Source organism: Dysidea avara, chromosome 2 (assembly GCF_963678975.1).
Source record: "Dysidea avara chromosome 2, odDysAvar1.4, whole genome shotgun sequence".
NCBI classification, from domain to species: Eukaryota; Metazoa; Porifera; class Demospongiae; order Dictyoceratida; family Dysideidae; genus Dysidea; species Dysidea avara.
In genome coordinates, this window is record NC_089273.1 from 815,001 (window position 1) to 828,717 (window position 13,717).

The 13,717-nt window shown below is 37.9% G+C and overlaps 3 long non-coding RNA genes and 1 pseudogene across 3 annotated transcripts in view; 3 read left to right on the plus strand and 1 right to left on the minus strand.

Moving 5' to 3' along the window:
• The window catches only part of LOC136248251 (uncharacterized), a 2,271-nt pseudogene extending 431 nt beyond the window's left edge, over positions 1–1,840 (plus strand).
• LOC136246420 (uncharacterized) overlaps positions 1–13,717 on the plus strand; it is a 423,931-nt gene that overhangs the window by 369,771 nt on the left and 40,443 nt on the right. The gene's annotated exons all lie outside the window — the stretch shown is intronic.
• LOC136246417 (uncharacterized) lies at positions 4,618–10,200 on the minus strand. The gene is made up of 3 exons (XR_010696406.1): positions 10,015–10,200; positions 5,083–5,201; positions 4,618–4,768 (listed from the first exon to the last, which is right to left on the minus strand). It is a non-coding gene; the product is annotated as an uncharacterized lncRNA (long non-coding RNA).
• LOC136246419 (uncharacterized) overlaps positions 10,110–13,717 on the plus strand; it is a 28,398-nt gene continuing 24,790 nt past the window's right edge. Inside the window, exon 1 of the long non-coding RNA XR_010696408.1 lies at positions 10,110–10,207. This is a non-coding gene — a long non-coding RNA (uncharacterized lncRNA). The remainder of the gene's footprint in view (positions 10,208–13,717) is intronic.

Here is a 13,717-nt window from a genome sequence, read left to right on the forward strand (position 1 = left end):
CTCTGCTAAAATTTCTTCATGTCTTAAGCCAAATGATAAAGCACTTAAGGAAATTGAACCATACACACCAGTAGCTGTGATGGATATTGCTCCAGGAGATAGAAGACGTAGATACGAATAAGTAAATTCTAGTTACCACATGCACTACTATGATAATGTATACATGCCAGACCAATTAAGTGTGACCACTGGCATGTTACATATGTGATAAGTATATTGTATAGTGTTATGTATTTTAGGTGAATTGTGAATGTCTGTTAATATTTAGGTACATAAAGGAATTGGAAAAGGGTACTATGCCTAGCATGTTGTACACTTATTCTTCCAAAGGAAGTGTTTTAAATCACAATCTTCTTTGGAGGTTACCAGACAGCTCTAGTCCTCAAGAATTACTCTCATTAAATCAAAAGATAATTTTAAAGTTATCTGAAGACATGCCTGTGTTTCATATGAGGGTTATGAGACGGGAATTCATCAACCACTTTGGTTGTCTCATGAACAGAACTAAGCCATATGTCCTAAGAAATATTTACAGCGAACTAATGAAAGATTGTTGTTCTGCACGAACTCTAGAGGAGAGAGAAGTGGATGCCAGAGTTCAAGAGGTACTCTCAGCAGAAGACCCAGATCTAATCATTGATTTGAGGTATTTTAATCATGGCCTTCCAACAAAGTATGCAGTAGTTTTGGGAAAAATGTACCCAGTATATTTCAGAATACACTGCAGTGCATGAGAGACGTCATGGAGATACCTGTTTTATGGCTAAGGCTATATCTGTTCGTGATCAAGTTTCAAAGCTTTGCCCACCAGATACTGCTATACCATCAGAACCATGAGTAACGTTAAATTTTTGTCCACGAAATCCTCATGCTAAGGTCTCTTTGAACTACCACAGTAAACTGAATGTCAAACATGCAATTCAAAAGCGATTATTTCAAAAAGACCATCCAGATGCACATTGTTGTGCTGCACTCTTTCGCTATCAACGTGAACTAGCTGTGAAATTTCAAGAGAATTCAATCCTTGTTTCCATTGACAATAAGCATAAAATTAAGGTTGGTGAGCCGGGGTACCCTGTGGCTGCTGTTGAGCGAGGAAGACAAGTCATTGTATCAAGAACTGAAACTTTTGCAGTTGGAGACCATGACTTCACAAAATTTTCATTGATACCAAGTGTTATATTGCGAATCGACATTCCTGATAAATTTGAGGGCTCTTGGTAATCAGGCCAGGTACTAGTTGGTTTGAAAGATGCTGTATTTCAGGTCCATTACGGCATGCCACAGAACTACATTCTGTACTTAGACACAGTATTGGCTTCGGTACAGTGCTTTTTATCTACAGTGATGAAGGTCCAGACCACAGGTTAACTTATGTGTCTGTTCAGTTGTCTTTAATAACTTTATTTTTGAATCTGAATCTTGATTTTTTGGTAGCATGCAGAACCGCACCAAATCATTCCTGGAAGAGTCCAGTTGAAAGAGTAATGTCTCTGCTAAACATAGGGCTTCAGTGTGTAGGGATTATGAGATCAAAAATCTCAGATGAGACTGAGGATAAAAATTAAGAACTGCAACATCTTAAAACAGTTAAGAGAAAAGGTTGGATCCAAACAGGGTGAAGTGGCTTTGTTTTTAAAACCATGCACTGATATGTTGAATGATATATTTAAGAGATTGGAATTGAAAAAAAGGGTTTTGAAATATTTGAATCTGCGACTGGAGAAGATTTCTGGTCAGTTCTACTTTCATTGACCATACACTTACCTCTGATACTACTACAAAGAAAGCTCTGAAAAGCAAAGCAGATATATGTGCATTCATTAAGCACTGTTGTTAGATTCGGCACTATTCCTTTCAAGTAATGAAATGTGGAAACACTTCTTGTCTGATTTGTAAACCAGTTCGCCTTGATTTAGACATATTTAAATCACTACACTACTTACCAGATCCAGTTCCTGGTGATGATGGCCATTATAAAGGCTTCGAAGAACTCTATGGGACTATCACAACTGAACAATATAGACCTTCTTTGAGTATTCAACAAGAAAACCTACAAGAGAGATAATTGGATTTATCCCTAGCCAACAGCATGTTTTAAAAATATTGGTGTGTTAGTACAATGTGAGGAATGTGACAAGTGGCGTCTCATCTTTTGTAAGCACAAACTTACACATCAAGAGGTTTCTAATCTTGAGGAAGAGTGTCTATACTTGTGGGGTTTTATTTTCTGATTTGGAGCTCTCTGGAAGACTAAAGAATGTTTGTGTGAAAGATCACAGGTGTACCGATCCAATAGAAAAATTGTACTACTCTTGTGGTTTTGAACCAATTTGTTTTAACTGTGGATGTGGTTTAATCTAGTGTTCCACCGATAATCGGATTGGTATCGTATCGGAGCCGATATTGGGCTTTTCGTATCGATCGGTATCGGTTATTCAGGTATTCTGATACCGATTAATAACCACTCGCGCCAATTGTCATAACCATAACTATCATCATAAATCCTATGCTAGCAAAACGTGAGGTATAACAAGTTGGAAATAGTGTTGAGTATTATCAAGACCTACTATTATTAACTCTTGGTATTATTCTAGCATAAAAGGTGCAGGAATTGCTTTGCTAAACATCAAGCAACTGCTACTTACTATGTTTGCATGAAAAAGATTGAAATACTCTAATAGAACAGTCACTGCACAATAATATATTCTACTAGAACAGTCACACATAGCCAGCTTGAGATGATTGTAAATTGTATAGCAATTATCGGTATCGGAATCTGTATCGGTGAAAATTTGCTTCTAGGTATCGGTATCGGATCGGTAGTTATTTTTCTGTATCGGTGGAACCCTAGTTTAATCTCTACTGGTGATGATTCTACTTTCCTACCACGTGATGAATGTAAGGAATCAGGGGTCAATCCCATCAAAAATTTTACCACCAAAGAAAAGTAAACCCTTTTTTACGTATGTAGTTATATTCAGTTTTATAGTAAACCCTCTTTTACATGTGTAGCTACTTTATGTTCAGTTTTATAGTAAACCCTCTTTCAAGCATGCAGCTACACGTTTTATGACAATAATGAATTTTAATTAAATAATAATAATAACCTCCCGCCCTCCCCTGCTTGATGCTTTTTACAGGACGGGAAACAAGGTATTGATAAATGTTGGCCTAAGAGAAGCACCTCTGTAGTCAATCCAGTCACTACGAAAATACAGACAATTTGTGTGCTCCAACTATCAATTACTGTATTGAGAGTGCACACTTTCACCTATTTTCAGCCCATTACACAGCATTGCAAACAAAGAGCAGTACTAGAAGTTCCTCTCAATCCAGTTACCATGGAAAATAGGGACAATTCCTGTTTACAAACGTAGGGAAGCCATGCATCTCACTACCGTGAATCGACACCTTGGGCTGTCAGCAAAAATAAACGGAGGACAAAGATAAGTCCCTGATGCATACATTGTATGTACTGCTGTATGGCATGCCTTGCAACGAAGCAAAGTCGAACAGTGAAAAAATCAAGCCCACAGCCTCAGCCATTACCTTAAGGAATGAGGTACAGTATAGCACTGTATAATGGGCTGAACATATGTAGCTGAAAGCAAAGTGTAATGGCCGCCTCACTTTCCAGTTAGTAATTCATAACTGGGGCATCCATTCAGACGAAAAGTTTAAAACACATGCCGAATCAAGCCATGCAAATATGAATGGGGTATCCACCTGAGGTGGACCAGTTCAATTCAATGTGACTCACATCAGCATGTAAACAGTTGTGACCTTGTAGTTCAATTTAACTTTAATATACAGAATAAAGGTACGGACAGTTACAGCTAAAATGGCGACTGTAATGATGAAATGAAGTAATTACAGCAAAGTATTTAGGCGACGATACAGAAAGACACCCTCTAGAACTACACTAGGACTCAAAGCAAACATGTACATGTACAAGTCAACAGTTAACTAACTACACAGAGTTGAGAGTAGTCTCCAACACCGAGGCCAACATTTACGCAAGAGTTCATCATGCCTGCTAGCCTGGCAAAATAGAGAGCACAAATCCTCAATCAACAATGTTTAGTTTGATACAATTTATGATTATGGGTTTAAGTTTTTGCACGTTGGAGTGGGCTTGGCCTTTGTAATATAAACGGGGCTGAAAAATTGATCTGGATTGCACTGAAGCGATCCCATCCAGAGTGATCTGCGGTATAAACACATGGAGAGATATTCACTTTCAAATCTACCAGTAATATTGGTATGAATGCCATTAGGCTATGAGGGAAGCCAAACATCAGGTCTTTGGTATTATGTGTTGATGGTTTGGTGGTGACCACAAGTCCTGCCTAACAGTAAACTGTGAGGTTTCAGGCTACACTGTAGAGCCAACCATTACTTGTATCAACTGTGTAGCAGTTAGCAAAATGAATTTAACCTGTTACCAAGATACTGTGAAATACCGGATACCGGGGTATTTTCTCAATACCGGATATACCTGGGCAAAAATACAATACTGTCAGTACTAATCCTAGTACAAAGTATCTTGTGTCACATTCCCACATCTCACCAAACTGTACATTACAACACTTAAACTAGAAAACCGGATTATGATTTAAATAAAACAACAACAATTAAAAACGTACAATACTTAAAGATTAATACACATACATGATTTCAAACAGTGATACAGTATCTCATGATATGTTCATCCAGTCTCTTAGAAATAAAGATATTATTAATTGGCAAGGACAAGAGGAACAACCTGTATTATAACAATAACTACACACATGGCACAAAGAAAGGTACAACACCTCCACCCATAGCACATCACTACACACACAATGTACACAGAACACACAACACTCCCTAGTTTATGTCATCACCATAGACACAGTACAACTCAACACTAACAGTACAAAAGATATGGGACACTACAATAATGTCAACATAGGTCATGGGATAAACAGATTAACACCTTAGTGATATTCATAACAACCAGCTGACTGTATGTGAACACTTCTCTACCATAGTAATACACACAGACAGACAAATGGACAGACAGACACAGTTACATACATTATTGTGTTGCTTGTACATGAAGTGATCTTCTTTCTTCTTAGTAGAGGAAGAAGTGTCTCTGTTTTCAACCTGATACTAGTATTGACTGGCTTGTCACCGAGAAACCTGAATGTGTCCTGTAAAATAGTGTTAACTGTATGTGAAACACTTGAATACATGTTAAATACATCAAGTATATACAAATGGCGACGTAGTCTTATGACAATAACACAGTTTCAACAGTGACTGTTCCATTAGAATAACTCTGCAACACAGCTCTAACAACACACACTCACACACACACACACACAACACACACACAGCCCAAATTGTGAACATACACATTTTTGTTGACTGTAATAAAGCGAGTACAGAGAGGAACCTAAGAAAAAAGAAAATTTTACAGATCAAAAATTCTTTAAAATTTTGCTACTACATATCAACAGACACACAACTTCACACTCTACACAACTCATCACATTATTTCGTTGCTACAATACTGGACCTTGTTAGGCCTTAAAAATTCTGTCACTTCATTACAACATACAAGGAGTGATATTCCTCTGGTATACACTGGACACTTTGATACACTAAGATGTGAGCAGTAATTGTGGGTTTGAGTTTGTGTGTGTTATGATGAGGTGGAGTTATTGAGCTTTATCCGAAATTACGTCACAGACATAAAAATGGCCGCTGTAGTGTGGGGACATTCGTAAAATTTGTATGGGCGACTATGGGAAGAAAATTTTTGAACGGCAATATCTCAGCCAAGAAGGAAGATATCGAACTCTAACTAGCAGGTATGGCTATAAGACATTACAATAAGTGCGTAAAAGCAATTTTCGGTTGATTTTCAAAACAACGCTAGATTCCTATTCTTTCAGCAAATTTATAACCATACTTGCTGGTTAGAGCTCGATATCTTCCGTCTTGGCTGAGATATCGTCGTTCAAAAATTTTCTTCCCATAGTCGCCCATACAAATTTTACGAATGTCCCCACACTACAGCGGCCATTTTATGTCTGTGATGTAATTTCGGATAAGGCTCATTAACAACATGTCATTTGTACCAGAGGAATTTGTTTGTCATTTGTTTTTTTTTTGAAGCAACAAAACTCTTGTAATGTTATGATGTCCAATATTCCCTTTGTGTATATCACACTAGTAGTGTTATGTGTGGTGGTGACGACTTTCACATTAACAGTAACAGTGGTCATCAATGATTACAATACAATTGTTTTTTGTACGATATATTAATTTCAACAGGTAGTATGGCTATGTTTAAAACAAATATTTTTGTTAGTGCTCCGTAGTGTACGTGGTCCTGTCCTACCCCCCTGAGCTTGTCTTATTAAGGAGGTGGTAATATAAGGTTTCACTGTACTAATATTATAGAATACACTAAAACACTTTGTTGTTACAGGCCCACAAGCTGTTGACAAGATACAACAACAAACAATAGTGTCAGTTATACAATCACTCAGGACCACCACTTTGGTCAGGTACCACAATACAACACCTTCACATGACTACATTCAACCATAGATATACGACTCTTAATAGGGATTGGAAATGGCGTCACACACCCAGTATACTACTTGTACATTTGACATCACCAGGTAGATACAAGGCACATTTCACTTGCTACCGCTTTGAAGAGCATGAGAAGACTAACATTTCTTTCTTATTGTAGACTATTACTGTAGGTTTTGTATAATATGAAAGTTCTGTAAGGTTGAATGCAGAGGAGGTTGGACACGCTTTAAGCGCCACCAAATATTATTGCCGTTAATTGCATTCTTTTAATTGGTACTTCACGTGACCCTCAATAGTCTCAATACAAAAAAATACAAATGGTGGGGTACACTTGATAATCAAATCACTCTTCACGTAAGCTTCATGAAGAAATACTTTGTTTTATTAAAGCACTTAGAACTTGGATGAAATAGCTAAACCACTTTTTCGCTTGCATAACTTTGCCTGACTAATCTCATATGTATTTGTAGACAGAAATCACGACGTCTCACTGAATTGTATCGAGACAACCCTTACTTCACTTCATAAAACAGACTTTTGTAAAATTTGTTTTAGTGGTGCTTAAGGGTAAGCTGCTTTGGTGGAAGCCATTGAGTGGCCTTTTCCACAAAAGAAACTTGTTATATCGTGCTATTTTGTTATCGTCTCTACACCAAGGTACCTGTAGCCTCTACACACACTTCCTGGTATCAATGATACGTGGCTTTTTAGAACACTTTTGGCCATTAGAATTGAACAGAACGGTTTGTAAGTCATACCCCTGGTTTAAACGCTGCATATTCCTTAGTTACAACATTGCTTGGTGCTGTAATACCCTCATGTTTCTGTTCTTTAACTTTGCACGGTTGTTGTGTAGCACAACTATTTGTCTATCAAGCATTAATCTAATGCCCAAACCATTGAACAAAGCTAGTAATACTGTGACACACTTTGTTAACGGGTCCTAACCCCTCTCACAAAACCTGCAAAACTCTCATCAATGGCCAATAATTTAGTATGTGGTACAAATTACAGGAACCACATGCCCATTCAAAACACGGCTATTTTAGGCACATGACGCCATTTCCACTCCCTTTTAAGAGTCGTATATCTATGATTCAACATGTATACTTCATGAACAGTACATAATGCATAGACCAGTAACACCATAACATTGTGATCAGCAATACTACCATATTTAGCTTGAATAACATTTAAGGCTTGTGAGCAGCAATTTGTAACCTCAGTTGGTATAGTGACTAAACCTTATCCTCTAGTTTGCCAACCTACATACTTAGTAATCTGGAGTGAGTAAGTTAGCCTAGCTCACATCCAAATAAGGTGATGAGTTATGCAGAGAGAGTGCCCATATATGGTTTTGTTAAGTAAGCAATGCGCAATATCTAGCCATATCTAGCCGTATCGCTGCCTACTCACAAGTGATACAGCAATCACAGCTTAGCCACCATTTGACTTGTAAAATCACTCCTCAACTGGTAAAAATATGTGACCGGATCTGCGAAAACCCGACAGAATTGCACAAGCCTAAATTTCCAGTATAAAGCATTGAATACAATGGGTAAACTTGTAAAATCACTTCTCAACTGGTAAAAATATGTGACCGGATCTGCGAAAACCCGACAGAATTGCACAAGCCTAAATTTCCAGTATAAAGCATTGAATACAATGGGTAAAATACTTGCATATTATTGAAAAATTCCGTAAATTTTTTAAACGCCTCTTTCTTAGTGAAGGAAGGGAGTAACAATAAAACCATGGATATCATCGTATTCGCCTGCTAAAGAGGAGTTGGAAAATCTTTGTTTCGTTGCAGTAGACCCAAGGATACAGAAGTTATGAGCGTTTGTTTACGTCATGTCAAAGCGATTGTACGCAATCGATTTTTTTTCACGAATTCTGCCTTTGTATGCAGTGAAGATGGGTGAGTAAAGGAAAAACCTACCCAGAAATTGATTCTTCTATTCATGGTGAACACAATGGTGAAAATTGTAGCTCCGTACCTCGATTCGTTGGTAATTTACAACCATTTTTGTAGGCGCTTGTAATTTATTTTCCCTATACTTGCTGTACAAATTGATTTTTCTGTTGTTGCTACTTTGTAGGGCTGTAACTCCTAAAGCTATTGGCATATTAGGCTGAAATTTTGCCAGAGGGTACACTTGGCTAGGTAGATTATAAATATTTACTAAACGGGAATTTGAAAAATGTGCAATTGTGTTGGGTTTTTGCAGATCCGGTCACATATTTAATTTTACCGACCTACTGACCCTATACTTGGCTGAATTTGGCCCAAGAAACAAAACATTTAGTTGAAGTAGCCTAGTTACAGGTTGTACATCTTGCAGAACATCCATGGTTACAAAGGATTGATGGGGTAAAGCACTACCACTATTGACAAAACTGTCTGTATGGTTCATCTCAATTCCTACAATATAATACAAAATAAAAGTAGTTCTCAATATAGAACTAAAGAATTAATTCTACATAACAATATAGTTTTATATTCACAGGTCAAACACTGATCAACACTTCAAATAACAGATCAAGGTGAAACGTTGCTCATTCAAGACTACAAGGACTTTGACAGTGGTAGTAAAGCAACCTATAGCTCATATCACTACCTTGTATTGTATATAGTGTACTTCCCCAACAAATGTATTGGTCTGTTTACATGCCGGGACTATAAGAAAATAAAAAAACTAATACTAAACATCTGAGTGACATGTTACTGTACATTAGACTTTAAATTGACCAGCTACTGTAAGTGATTTAGGCCACAATTTGGTGATCTTCTTGTTTCTCATGAGTATCCACATGTATTTTCACTGCCACAGGTATTTCCGCATTATTACAGATTAATCATTATTTGTCTGAACAACAAAATATTGAGGTTAGTTTTCAAGATTGCCACACTTGTACAGCAGCTAGCTACTGTACCTCATGTACTGTACAAGCAATGTTTATTGGAGTGTCAGATTTGTATGGTGAGCCCTTCATCATTATAATGTTTACAGAATTTTGCAAGCAAAAAGTGTCAAACAGTGCCACTGTGCTTGTTAGTGGAGCTGACAGTACATCAGAAATTGTCCAGTATCTTGTCATAGCCTAGCAATTGTGGCATGTGGTGTGATAATGACCCACCCGCCCGCACACCAGCCTCGCACCTGCCTGTACTCCACTTTTTAAATCTTCTGATGAGAAACTGAAAATCATTAAATAGTTGCCTTATGAACGAGAGTAGTCTCGCGTGACCAGACCACTTTTTCTCTTTATCACTGGGTACGGAGAAACAATGACAAAGTGAAAAAAAAAGTGGTCCGCGGTTTGAGACTACTCCAGGTGGGCTAACAAAACATATTTAACAGACCAATTGGAGGATTATACATCCCGTACAAACACATCACAAACACTTACTACACGCGATCACTTTTGGTATCGTTCCTACTCTCGCTCCTTATGCTGCGTTCCTGTTAATAACCATTTTGCCTGCTTCACTTCCCCACGAGTATCCACCAGTCATCGTATACCCTCCGTATATTACCTACACCAGTCGCGTGATTTTGGTAGTGGTTGTCCTTGCCGATAGCTGATAGTCACTCTATAACAGGTGTTTGTGTGTGTTGTGTAGTATATTATTGATTCTTGTTCGTGTTCGTGTTGTGTCCTCGGGCGAGGCCACTTAGCAACGCACAATTTCCGGTCCTGACATGCTATCTATGCAGATAGGTAGCTATACCGTGGGTAGCTAATGCGCCTATCAATTGTAACCCCCAGTACCCCCAGTACGGGATCCATAGGGGGTTTATACGGGGGTTCACCTACAAAGTTACCCCCAGTAGTGGGGCTTTTGACACTAGCATTTTATAACAATCCAATTGTGTAACTAGCTATGTTTAGTTAAATCACATGACGTTGACCCGTAGCCAGCGAACCGGCGTTGATCATGGAGTGGGGGAATACCTCGGGGGAATATAGGTGGTAGGTAGGGGATTAGACAAACACTTAGGCCCCAGTAGTGGGGTTATTGCTCTTGCAGGGTGTCAAATCCCCACCTTGTCCCCACATTGCCCGTACTGGGAGGGGGTAGGGGCCCGGGTAGGGGCCTAACCGGCATTGATAGGTGCATAACAGCTAGTAAAAGATCAGTATACTCGGGAATTTAATCACGTTGCACTTGTCTTATGAAATAATCAGATAATTATAGTGAGTAGTGACTATTTAATAGCAGGCACCGGGTGTCTCAGTGGCCCAGATTTTAAGTTGAGAGCCCTGAATGTCTTAATATTTAAATCAGAGAAAGAGCTGACAATGTTGTTGTCTAGCTTGTACAGTGAAGCACACAGTAGCATGATAGCTCTTATACACATATGTAGCTGTTTTGTAATACCAGTACAGGCCAGTGGCGGATCTAGGAATTTTCAGAGTGGGTTCCAGGTTCAGGAAGTTCAGTTTCAATAACTGTGATCCCAGCCTTGAGAAGTGCATAGCTAGTCCAGCTGGGGTGAATGTTAACTCAGTCTAGATAGCTCAGTGGCCTGGTGACTATACTTAGATCTATAAAATAGCTAGCAATGAATCAGTAAAAATCACTCTACAACATTGTTTCATACTTGAATCTGGCCTTCGCAGAAAGTTTTGTCTATGCTTGTACTCATTAAAACGACAATTACTTTTAGAGGCCCTTAACACGCTTAAATGTTGTAATAGCTTTTTCACTGATTTCAAAGGCAAAAATACGATGTTTGGCCAGTAATAAAAGGTCCCAATGTAATACACAGCAGTGTTGGGCAAGTTACTTTGTAAAAGTAACTAGTTACATATTACTTGCAACTGAACTATTTAGTTACAGTTACATATTACCCATAAAATAAAGTAACTGTAATAATATTACATATTATATTACTTTGTGTCCACAGCCTTAAGCTGTCACGTGTGAAACTACCACCTTATCACGTGACATGATTGCGCTGTTGGACAATATGCAAATTTTGGTTATAAGTAAGAAGCTGGTGAATAAGCTTCATTCAGTAGGCCTTGTTACTTCGCTGTGGCTAGGCATTACTCAGAGGATAACTAACGAGATTAGTAACTTCGTTACTTGTAGTAATAATATTACGTAATATTAGACTCGTTACAGTAACTATATTACTTAGGTAACGCGTTACATTTGTAAGTAAAGTAGCTTGCATTATATTACCTGTTTTTATAGCGTATTTCGTTATATTACTTTGTTACCACAAAAGTAATAATATTACGTAACGCGTTACATAAGTAGCGCGTTACTCCCAACACTGGTAATACACTATGTATAACTGTTGGTGATTTATCACCCACACGAATCGTATATAAATTTGGGGCGCATGCACCATTTTCAGAGGGGGTTTCAGCTGAAACCATTACACCCCCCTGTATCCGCCACTACAAGCTGATCATGACCTGTCCAGTGGTTATAACAGTGGACATACTACACATTCCTTTCTGTGTTATGTGATGTGTAGGAGTATTATAGGTTAGGTCTACTCTAATGAATAAGTGTATGTGAACTATCTCATCTACTGATCACATGCTCCACAAGAAGAAACATTACCTTAAAGATTATAGCTATAATTCCCTTTATATGTTTTTCACTATTAACCCTTAAAGCCACATAAAACTTTACAAAAAAATACATGCACCACATCCACATAAGCCGCTATAGTGGACATTGATATTGATCGATTGATAACTCATATACGGAAGGTCACACATACTTGTAAATAAGATGTTTGAAATGCTGACATCACAAATAATAAAATGGTGTCAAAGTTTTACTGATTCTAATACTACATTGCCAACTTATGCTGGTTGAAACACAGGAGTGTAAATCTGCATAATGTTTTAGAGAAGAAGATATACAGTATCTTTGAGGTTTGTAAACACTGTGGGCTCTAGTGTTGTAAAATGTGTCCATCGATCTACAAGTTGATATGGTCCAGTGTCACTTTCAGCAAGTCCCTCAAGATTAGTGTGAAACGTTTGGGTGAGCTGATGGCGATTCTTGCCGATTGAGGATAGATTTTTAACTGAAACCAGACAAAGAAGACCATGAAACACATGGAGAAACAGTACTAACTGTTTTATTATTGATAATCCCTAAAGCAGACCCCATATTTTGCTTTCAAGAACTCCTCTGCCTGGTAGTAGCTAATACTGCCCATTGTCTCATTACTGCATGTTGGAATCTGATTGGCATGCAATGTAGGGATTTAGTTCATATTGACAAAATCTGCATTTACATAGAGATGAAAGAGATTTATTCATGATTAGCATTATGATTATAGAATCATTTTAGTAAACCCGCCATCCTCCCTCCTACCCCCAATCAGTGCCTGTTACTGTTATAGGACTGTACCAATACCACATTTTACATCCGGTACCGATATCCAATATTTATTGTCTATTTCCAGTACAGGTTTTTTATGTCATATAACACAGCCGATACTTAAAGTTGAACTGATATGCATTACAGCATAAGAATATGTAGGATGATCACTATGGCTGTGTTAACAGTATAAGTATAGTTATCTTGATGAAAACTGTAAGAAATGCAATAGAAATTTTTTTAAAAAAAAGTACATATTACCCTAAAGGAAGAAAGTTAGGTTGTACTAAAGGCACTTTTGGATTTGATTATACTTAACCAGTATAGCCAAGGCACCATGAAGGTATTGTGAGGCTGGTCTCTGATTTATTTTATTTTTTATTTGTGACTCTTACAGTACTACTATATTGTACAATAAACAGTCACACTAGTTACACTGCTCTAGTCAGGTAGAATAATGGAGGACGATTGCTAAATTATTTAACCAATTACTGAAAGACATGCAGTATACAGTAGTTCCAACTGGTTGGAAACAGTCTCTTATAGTTCACTGTGGGTGATGATTGTGACGACGTGAACAATTATAGGCCCATATCTGTGATTCCTGTCCTTGTCAAAGCATTAGAAAAGATTGTGTCAATTCAGTTTAGTTGATACTTGGAGCAAAACAAATTACTTCATCCTCACCAAGGTGTGGAAAATCAGCAGAGGACATCTTGCTTCATGCTGTACATCATATAGAGGAGGGAAAGTAGT